Genomic DNA, 10959 nt, shown 5'->3' with positions numbered 1-10959 from the left:
AACTTATAGGGCAGGAACAGCACAGATTTCAAAACGTGTTTTTCAGCCCGAAATAAACGCGTTTTCTCAGCCCTTAGAATCGCAGTGTATCTGCCTGGCTCTGAAGAGCCCACTGAGTCAGCCCTTAACCCCAGTGTGCTGAAATTGTCAAAACGTGTTTTTCAGCAGAAATAAACACGTTTTGGCAACTTTGGTCACCACCATGTAACTTATAGGGCAAGAACAGCACAGTTTTCAAAACGTGTTTTTCAGCCCGAAATAAACGCGTTTTCTCAGCCCTTGGAATCGCAGTGTATCTGCCTGGCTCAGAAGAGCCCACTGAGTCAGCCCTTTACCCCAGTGTGCTGAAATTGTCAAAACGTGTTTTTCAGCAGAAATAAACACGTTTTGGCAACTTTGGTCACCAGCATGTAACTTATAGGGCAAGAACAGCACAGTTTTCAAAACGTGTTTTTCAGCCCGAAATAAACGCGTTTTCTCAGCCCTTAAAATCACAGTGTATCTGCCTGGCTCTGAAGAGCCCACTGAGTCAGCCCTTAACCCCAGTGTGCTGAAATTGTCAAAACGTGTTTTTCAGCAGAAATAAACACGTTTTGGCAACTTTGGTCACCACCATGTAACTTATAGGGCAAGAACAGCACAGTTTTCAAAACGTGTTTTTCAGCCCGAAATAAACGCGTTTTCTCAGCCCTTGGAATCACAGTGTATCTGCCTGGCTCTGAAGAGCCCACTGAGTCAGCCCTTAACCCCAGTGTGCTGAAGTTGTCAAAACGTGTATTTCAGCAGAAATAAACACGTTTTGGCAACTTTGGTCTCCAGCATGTAACTTATAGGGCAGGAACAGCACAGTTTTCAAAACGTGTTTTCCAGCCCGAAATAAACGCGTTTTCTCAGACCTTAAAATCACAGTGTATCTGCCTGGCTCTGAAGAGCCCACTGAGTCAGCCCTTAACACCAGTGTGCTGAAATTGTCAAAACGTGTTTTTCAGCAGAAATAAACACGTTTTGGCAACTTTGGTCACCACCATGTAACTTATAGGGCAAGAACAGCACAGTTTTCAAAACGTGTTTTTCAGCCCGAAATAAACGCGTTTTCTCAGCCCTTAAAATCACAGTGTATCTGCCTGGCTCAGAAGAGCCCACTGAGTCAGCCCTTAACCCCAGTGTGCTGAAATTGTTAAAACGTGTTTTTCAGCAGAAATCAACACGTTTTGGCAACTTTGGTCACCACCATGTAACTTATAGGGCAAGAACAGCACAGTTTTCATAACGTGTTTTTCAGCCCGAAATAAACGCGTTTTCTCAGCTCTTAAAATCACAGTGTATCTGCATGGCTCAGAAGAGCCCACTGAGTCAGCCCTTAACCCCAGTGTGCTGAAATTGTTAAAACGTGTTTTTCAGCAGAAATAAACACGTTTTGGCAACTTTGGTCACCACCATGTAACTTATAGGGCAAGAACAGCACTGTTTTCAAAACGTGTTTTTCAGCCCGAAATAAACGCGTTTTCTCAACCCTTAGAATCGCAGTGTATCTGCCTGGCTCAGAAGAGCCCACTGAGTCAGCCCTTAACCCCAGTGTGCTGAAGTTGTCAAAACGTGTATTTCAGCAGAAATAAACACGTTTTGGCAACTTTGGTCACCACCATGTAACTTATAGGGCAGGAACAGCACAGTTTTCAAAACGTGTTTTTCAGCCCGAAATAAACGCGTTTTCTCAGCCCTTAGAATCGCAGTGTATCTGCCTGGCTCTGAAGAGCCCACTGTGTCAGCCCTTAACCCCAGTGTGCTGAAATTGTCAAAACGTGTTTTTCAGCAGAAATAAACACGTTTTGGCAACTTTGGTCACCACCATGTAACTTATAGGGCAAGAACAGCACAGTTTTCAAAACGTGTTTTTCAGCCCGAAATAAACGCGTTTTCTCAGCCCTTGGAATCGCAGTGTATCTGCCTGGCTCAGAAGAGCCCACTGAGTCAGCCCTTTACCCCAGTGTGCTGAAATTGTCAAAACGTGTTTTTCAGCAGAAATAAACACGTTTTGGCAACTTTGGTCACCAGCATGTAACTTATAGGGCAGGAACAGCACAGTTTTCAAAACGTGTTTTTCAGCCCGAAATAAACGCGTTTTCTCAGCCCTTAAAATCACAGTGTATCTGCCTGGCTCTGAAGAGCCCACTGAGTCAGCCCTTAACACCAGTGTGCTGAAATTGTCAAAACGTGTTTTTCAGCAGAAATAAACACGTTTTGGCAACTTTGGTCACCACCATGTAACTTATAGGTCAAGAACAGCACAGTTTTCAAAACGTGTTTTTCAGCCCGAAATAAACGCGTTTTCTCAGCCCTTAAAATCACAGTGTATCTGCCTGGCTCAGAAGAGCCCACTGAGTCAGCCCTTAACCCCAGTGTGCTGAAATTGTTAAAACGTGTTTTTCAGCAGAAATAAACACGTTTTGGCAACTTTGGTCACCACCATGTAACTTATAGGGCAAGAACAGCACTGTTTTCAAAACGTGTTTTTCAGCCCGAAATAAACGCGTTTTCTCAGCCCTTAGAATCGCAGTGTATCTGCCTGGCTCAGAAGAGCCCACTGAGTCAGCCCTTAACCCCAGTGTGCTGAAGTTGTCAAAACGTGTATTTCAGCAGAAATAAACACGTTTTGGCAACTTTGGTCACCACCATGTAACTTATAGGGCAGGAACAGCACAGTTTTCAAAACGTGTTTTTCAGCCCGAAATAAACGCGTTTTCTCAGCCCTTAGAATCGCAGTGTATCTGCCTGGCTCTGAAGCGCCCACTGAGTCAGCCCTTAACCCCAGTGTGCTGAAATTGTCAAAACGTGTTTTTCATTAGAAATAAACACGTTTTGGCAACTTTGGTAACCACTATGTAACTTATAGGGCAGGAACAGCACAGTTTTCAAAACGTGTTTTTCAGCCCGAAATAAACGCGTTTTCTCAGCCCTTAGAATCGCAGTGTATCTGCCTGGCTCTGAAGAGCCCACTGAGTCAGCCCTTAACCCCAGTGTGCTGAAATTGTCAAAACGTGTTTTTCAGCAGAAATAAACACGTTTTGGCAACTTTGGTCACCACCATGTAACTTATAGGGCAAGAACAGCACAGTTTTCAAAACGTGTTTTTCAGCCCGAAATAAACGCGTTTTCTCAGCCCTTAAAATCACAGTGTATCTGCCTGGCTCAGAAGAGCCCACTGAGTCAGCCCTTAACCCCAGTGTGCTGAAATTGTTAAAACGTGTTTTTCAGCAGAAATAAACACGTTTTGGCAACTTTGGTCACCACCATGTAACTTATAGGGCAAGAACAGCACTGTTTTCAAAACGTGTTTTTCAGCCCGAAATAAACGCGTTTTCTCAGCCCTTAGAATCGCAGTGTATCTGCCTGGCTCAGAAGAGCCCACTGAGTCAGCCCTTAACCCCAGTGTGCTGAAGTTGTCAAAACGTGTATTTCAGCAGAAATAAACACGTTTTGGCAACTTTGGTCACCACCATGTAACTTATAGGGCAGGAACAGCACAGTTTTCAAAACGTGTTTTTCAGCCCGAAATAAACGCGTTTTCTCAGCCCTTAGAATCGCAGTGTATCTGCCTGGCTCTGAAGAGCCCACTGTGTCAGCCCTTAACCCCAGTGTGCTGAAATTGTCAAAACGTGTTTTTCAGCAGAAATAAACATGTTTTGGCAACTTTGGTCACCACCATATAACTTATAGGGCAAGAACAGCACAGTTTTCAAAACGTGTTTTTCAACCCGAAATAAACGCGTTTTCTCAGCCCTTAGAATCGCAGTGTATCTGCCTGGCTCAGAAGAGCCCACTGAGTCAGCCCTTAACCCCAGTGTGCTGAAGTTGTCAAAACGTGTTTTTCAGCAGAAATAAACACGTTTTGGCAACTTTGGTCACCACCATGTAACTTATAGGGCAGGAACAGCACAGTTTTCAAAACGTGTTTTTCAGCCCAAAATAAACGCGTTTTCTCAGCCCTTAGAATCGCAGTGTATCTGCCTGGCTCTGAAGAGCCCACTGTGTCAGCCCTTAACCCCAGTGTGCTGAAATTGTCAAAACGTGTTTTTCAGCAGAAATAAACACGTTTTGGCAACTTTGGTCACCACCATGTAACTTATAGGGCAAGAACAGCACAGTTTTCAAAACGTGTTTTTCAGCCCGAAATAAACGCGTTTTCTCAGCCCTTGGAATCGCAGTGTATCTGCCTGGCTCAGAAGAGACAACTGAGTCAGCCCTTTACCCCAGTGTGCTGAAATTGTCAAAACGTGTTTTTCAGCAGAAATAAACACGTTTTGGCAAACTTTGGTCACCACCATGTAACTTATAGGGCAAGAACAGCACAGTTTTCAAAACGTGTTTTTCAGCCCGAAATAAACGCGTTTTCTCAGCCCTTAGATTCGCAGTGTATCTGCCTATCTCAGAAGAGCCCACTGAGTCAGCCCTTAACCCCAGTGTGCTGAAATTGTCAAAACGTGTTTTTCAGCAGAAATAAACACGTTTTGGCAACTTTGGTCACCACCATGTAACTTATAGGGCAGGAACAGCACAGTTTTCAAAACGTGTTTTTCAGCCCGAAATAAACGCGTTTTCTCAGCCCTTAGAATCGCAGTGTATCTGCCTGGCTCTGAAGAGCCCACTGAGTCAGCCCTTAACCCCAGTGTGCTGAAATTGTCAAAACGTGTTTTTCAGCAGAAATAAACACGTTTTGGCAACTTTGGTCACCACCATGTAACTTATAGGGCAGGAACAGCACAGATTTCAAAACGTGTTTTTCAGCCCGAAATAAACGCGTTTTCTCAGCCCTTAGAATCGCAGTGTATCTGCCTGGCTCTGAAGAGCCCACTGAGTCAGCCCTTAACCCCAGTGTGCTGAAATTGTCAAAACGTGTTTTTCAGCAGAAATAAACACGTTTTGGCAACTTTGGTCACCACCATGTAACTTATAGGGCAAGAACACCACAGTTTTCAAAACGTGTTTTTCAGCCCGAAATAAACGCGTTTTCTCAGCCCTTGGAATCGCAGTGTATCTGCCTGGCTCAGAAGAGCCCACTGAGTCAGCCCTTTACCCCAGTGTGCTGAAATTGTCAAAACGTGTTTTTCAGCAGAAATAAACACGTTTTGGCAACTTTGGTCACCAGCATGTAACTTATAGGGCAGTAACAGCACAGTTTTCAAAACGTGTTTTTCAGCCCGAAATAAACGCGTTTTCTCAGCCCTTAAAATCACAGTGTATCTGCCTGGCTCTGAAGAGCCCACTGAGTCAGCCCTTAACACCAGTGTGCTGAAATTGTCAAAACGTGTTTTTCAGCAGAAATAAACACGTTTTGGCAACTTTGGTCACCACCATGTAACTTATAGGGCAGGAACAGCACAGTTTTCAAAACGTGTTTTTCAGCCCGAAATAAACGCGTTTTCTCAGCCCTTAGAATTGCAGTGTATCTGCCTGGCTCTGAAGCGCCCACTGAGTCAGCCCTTAACCCCAGTGTGCTGAAATTGTCAAAACGTGTTTTTCAGCAGAAATAAACACGTTTTGGCAACTTTGGTTACCACCATGTAACTTATAGGGCAAGAACAGCACAGTTTTCAAAACGTGTTTTTCAGCCCGAAATAAACGCGTTTTCTCAGCCCTTGGAATCGCAGTGTATCTGCCTGGCTCAGAAGAGCCCACTGAGTCAGCCCTTTACCCCAGTGTGCTGAAATTGTCAAAACGTGTTTTTCAGCAGAAATAAACACGTTTTGGCAACTTTGGTCACCAGCATGTAACTTATAGGGCAGGAACAGCAAAGTTTTCAAAACGTGTTTTTCAGCCCGAAATAAACGCGTTTTCTCAGCCCTTAAAATCACAGTGTATCTGCCTGGCTCTGAAGAGCCCACTGAGTCAGCCCTTAACACCAGTGTGCTGAAATTGTCAAAACGTGTTTTTCAGCAGAAATAAACACGTTTTGGCAACTTTGGTCACCACCATGTAACTTATAGGTCAAGAACAGCACAGTTTTCAAAACGTGTTTTTCAGCCCGAAATAAACGCGTTTTCTCAGCCCTTAAAATCACAGTGTATCTGCCTGGCTCAGAAGAGCCCACTGAGTCAGCCCTTAACCCCAGTGTGCTGAAATTGTTAAAACGTGTTTTTCAGCAGAAATAAACACGTTTTGGCAACTTTGGTCACCACCATGTAACTTATAGGGCAAGAACAGCACTGTTTTCAAAACGTGTTTTTCAGCCCGAAATAAACGCGTTTTCTCAGCCCTTAGAATCGCAGTGTATCTGCCTGGCTCAGAAGAGCCCACTGAGTCAGCCCTTAACCCCAGTGTGCTGAAGTTGTCAAAACGTGTATTTCAGCAGAAATAAACACGTTTTGGCAACTTTGGTCACCACCATGTAACTTATAGGGCAGGAACAGCACAGTTTTCAAAACGTGTTTTTCAGCCCGAAATAAACGCGTTTTCTCAGCCCTTAGAATCGCAGTGTATCTGCCTGGCTCTGAAGCGCCCACTGAGTCAGCCCTTAACCCCAGTGTGCTGAAATTGTCAAAACGTGTTTTTCATTAGAAATAAACACGTTTTGGCAACTTTGGTAACCACTATGTAACTTATAGGGCAGGAACAGCACAGTTTTCAAAACGTGTTTTTCAGCCCGAAATAAACGCGTTTTCTCAGCCCTTAGAATCGCAGTGTATCTGCCTGGCTCTGAAGAGCCCACTGAGTCAGCCCTTAACCCCAGTGTGCTGAAATTGTCAAAACGTGTTTTTCAGCAGAAATAAACACGTTTTGGCAACTTTGGTCACCACCATGTAACTTATAGGGCAAGAACAGCACAGTTTTCAAAACGTGTTTTTCAGCCCGAAATAAACGCGTTTTCTCAGCCCTTAAAATCACAGTGTATCTGCCTGGCTCAGAAGAGCCCACTGAGTCAGCCCTTAACCCCAGTGTGCTGAAATTGTTAAAACGTGTTTTTCAGCAGAAATAAACACGTTTTGGCAACTTTGGTCACCACCATGTAACTTATAGGGCAAGAACAGCACTGTTTTCAAAACGTGTTTTTCAGCCCGAAATAAACGCGTTTTCTCAGCCCTTAGAATCGCAGTGTATCTGCCTGGCTCAGAAGAGCCCACTGAGTCAGCCCTTAACCCCAGTGTGCTGAAGTTGTCAAAACGTGTATTTCAGCAGAAATAAACACGTTTTGGCAACTTTGGTCACCACCATGTAACTTATAGGGCAGGAACAGCACAGTTTTCAAAACGTGTTTTTCAGCCCGAAATAAACGCGTTTTCTCAGCCCTTAGAATCGCAGTGTATCTGCCTGGCTCTGAAGAGCCCACTGTGTCAGCCCTTAACCCCAGTGTGCTGAAATTGTCAAAACGTGTTTTTCAGCAGAAATAAACACGTTTTGGCAACTTTGGTCACCACCATATAACTTATAGGGCAAGAACAGCACAGTTTTCAAAACGTGTTTTTCAACCCGAAATAAACGCGTTTTCTCAGCCCTTAGAATCGCAGTGTATCTGCCTGGCTCAGAAGAGCCCACTGAGTCAGCCCTTAACCCCAGTGTGCTGAAGTTGTCAAAACGTGTTTTTCAGCAGAAATAAACACGTTTTGGCAACTTTGGTCACCACCATGTAACTTATAGGGCAAGAACAGCACAGTTTTCAAAACGTGTTTTTCAGCCCGAAATAAACGCGTTTTCTCAGCCCTTGGAATCGCAGTGTATCTGCCTGGCTCAGAAGAGACAACTGAGTCAGCCCTTTACCCCAGTGTGCTGAAATTGTCAAAACGTGTTTTTCAGCAGAAATAAACACGTTTTGGCAACTTTGGTCACCACCATGTAACTTATAGGGCAAGAACAGCACAGTTTTCAAAACGTGTTTTTCAGCCCGAAATAAACGCGTTTTCTCAGCCCTTAGATTCGCAGTGTATCTGCCTATCTCAGAAGAGCCCACTGAGTCAGCCCTTAACCCCAGTGTGCTGAAATTGTCAAAACGTGTTTTTCAGCAGAAATAAACACGTTTTGGCAACTTTGGTCACCACCATGTAACTTATAGGGCAGGAACAGCACAGTTTTCAAAACGTGTTTTTCAGCCCGAAATAAACGCGTTTTCTCAGCCCTTAGAATCGCAGTGTATCTGCCTGGCTCTGAAGAGCCCACTGAGTCAGCCCTTAACCCCAGTGTGCTGAAATTGTCAAAACGTGTTTTTCAGCAGAAATAAACACGTTTTGGCAACTTTGGTCACCACCATGTAACTTATAGGGCAGGAACAGCACAGATTTCAAAACGTGTTTTTCAGCCCGAAATAAACGCGTTTTCTCAGCCCTTAGAATCGCAGTGTATCTGCCTGGCTCTGAAGAGCCCACTGAGTCAGCCCTTAACCCCAGTGTGCTGAAATTGTCAAAACGTGTTTTTCAGCAGAAATAAACACGTTTTGGCAACTTTGGTCACCACCATGTAACTTATAGGGCAAGAACAGCACAGTTTTCAAAACGTGTTTTTCAGCCCGAAATAAACGCGTTTTCTCAGCCCTTGGAATCGCAGTGTATCTGCCTGGCTCAGAAGAGCCCACTGAGTCAGCCCTTTACCCCAGTGTGCTGAAATTGTCAAAACGTGTTTTTCAGCAGAAATAAACACGTTTTGGCAACTTTGGTCACCAGCATGTAACTTATAGGGCAAGAACAGCACAGTTTTCAAAACGTGTTTTTCAGCCCGAAATAAACGCGTTTTCTCAGCCCTTAAAATCACAGTGTATCTGCCTGGCTCTGAAGAGCCCACTGAGTCAGCCCTTAACCCCAGTGTGCTGAAGTTGTCAAAACGTGTATTTCAGCAGAAATAAACACGTTTTGGCAACTTTGGTCTCCAGCATGTAACTTATAGGGCAGGAACAGCACAGTTTTCAAAACGTGTTTTCCAGCCCGAAATAAACGCGTTTTCTCAGCCCTTAAAATCACAGTGTATCTGCCTGGCTCTGAAGAGCCCACTGAGTCAGCCCTTAACACCAGTGTGCTGAAATTGTCAAAACGTGTTTTTCAGCAGAAATAAACACGTTTTGGCAACTTTGGTCACCACCATGTAACTTATAGGGCAAGAACAGCACAGTTTTCAAAACGTGTTTTTCAGCCCGAAATAAACGCGTTTTCTCAGCCCTTAAAATCACAGTGTATCTGCCTGGCTCAGAAGAGCCCACTGAGTCAGCCCTTAACCCCAGTGTGCTGAAATTGTTAAAACGTGTTTTTCAGCAGAAATCAACACGTTTTGGCAACTTTGGTCACCACCATGTAACTTATAGGGCAAGAACAGCACAGTTTTCATAACGTGTTTTTCAGCCCGAAATAAACGCGTTTTCTCAGCTCTTAAAATCACAGTGTATCTGCCTGGCTCTGAAGAGCCCACTGTGTCAGCCCTTAACCCCAGTGTGCTGAAATTGTCAAAACGTGTTTTTCAGCAGAAATAAACACGTTTTGGCAACTTTGGTCACCACCATGTAACTTATAGGGCAAGAACAGCACAGTTTTCAAAACGTGTTTTTCAGCCCGAAATAAACGCGTTTTCTCAGCCCTTGGAATCGCAGTGTATCTGCCTGGCTCAGAAGAGCCCACTGAGTCAGCCCTTTACCCCAGTGTGCTGAAATTGTCAAAACGTGTTTTTCAGCAGAAATAAACACGTTTTGGCAACTTTGGTCACCAGCATGTAACTTATAGGGCAGGAACAGCACAGTTTTCAAAACGTGTTTTTCAGCCCGAAATAAACGCGTTTTCCCAGCCCTTAAAATCACAGTGTATCTGCCTGGCTCTGAAGAGCCCACTGAGTCAGCCCTTAACACCAGTGTGCTGAAATTGTCAAAACGTGTTTTTCAGCAGAAATAAACACGTTTTGGCAACTTTGGTCACCACCATGTAACTTATAGGTCAAGAACAGCACAGTTTTCAAAACGTGTTTTTCAGCCCGAAATAAACGCGTTTTCTCAGCCCTTAAAATCACAGTGTATCTGCCTGGCTCAGAAGAGCCCACTGAGTCAGCCCTTAACCCCAGTGTGCTGAAATTGTTAAAACGTGTTTTTCAGCAGAAATAAACACGTTTTGGCAACTTTGGTCACCACCATGTAACTTATAGGGCAAGAACAGCACTGTTTTCAAAACGTGTTTTTCAGCCCGAAATAAACGCGTTTTCTCAGCCCTTAGAATCGCAGTGTATCTGCCTGGCTCAGAAGAGCCCACTGAGTCAGCCCTTAACCCCAGTGTGCTGAAGTTGTCAAAACGTGTATTTCAGCAGAAATAAACACGTTTTGGCAACTTTGGTCACCACCATGTAACTTATAGGGCAGGAACAGCACAGTTTTCAAAACGTGTTTTTCAGCCCGAAATAAACGCGTTTTCTCAGCCCTTAGAATCGCAGTGTATCTGCCTGGCTCTGAAGCGCCCACTGAGTCAGCCCTTAACCCCAGTGTGCTGAAATTGTCAAAACGTGTTTTTCATTAGAAATAAACACGTTTTGGCAACTTTGGTAACCACTATGTAACTTATAGGGCAGGAACAGCACAGTTTTCAAAACGTGTTTTTCAGCCCGAAATAAACGCGTTTTCTCAGCCCTTAGAATCGCAGTGTATCTGCCTGGCTCTGAAGAGCCCACTGAGTCAGCCCTTAACCCCAGTGTGCTGAAATTGTCAAAACGTGTTTTTCAGCAGAAATAAACACGTTTTGGCAACTTTGGTCACCACCATGTAACTTATAGGGCAAGAACAGCACAGTTTTCAAAACGTGTTTTTCAGCCCGAAATAAACGCGTTTTCTCAGCCCTTAAAATCACAGTGTATCTGCCTGGCTCAGAAGAGCCCACTGAGTCAGCCCTTAACCCCAGTGTGCTGAAATTGTTAAAACGTGTTTTTCAGCAGAAATAAACACGTTTTGGCAACTTTGGTCACCACCATGTAACTTATAGGGCAAGAACAGCACTGTTTTCAAAACGTGTT

The sequence above is a fragment of the Atractosteus spatula genome, chromosome 28 (genome assembly GCF_055471065.1).
Source record: "Atractosteus spatula isolate fAtrSpa1 chromosome 28, fAtrSpa1.hap1, whole genome shotgun sequence".
In the NCBI taxonomy this organism is placed as follows: domain Eukaryota; kingdom Metazoa; phylum Chordata; class Actinopteri; order Semionotiformes; family Lepisosteidae; genus Atractosteus; species Atractosteus spatula.
Note: the sequence above shows the minus strand (reverse complement) of the source record.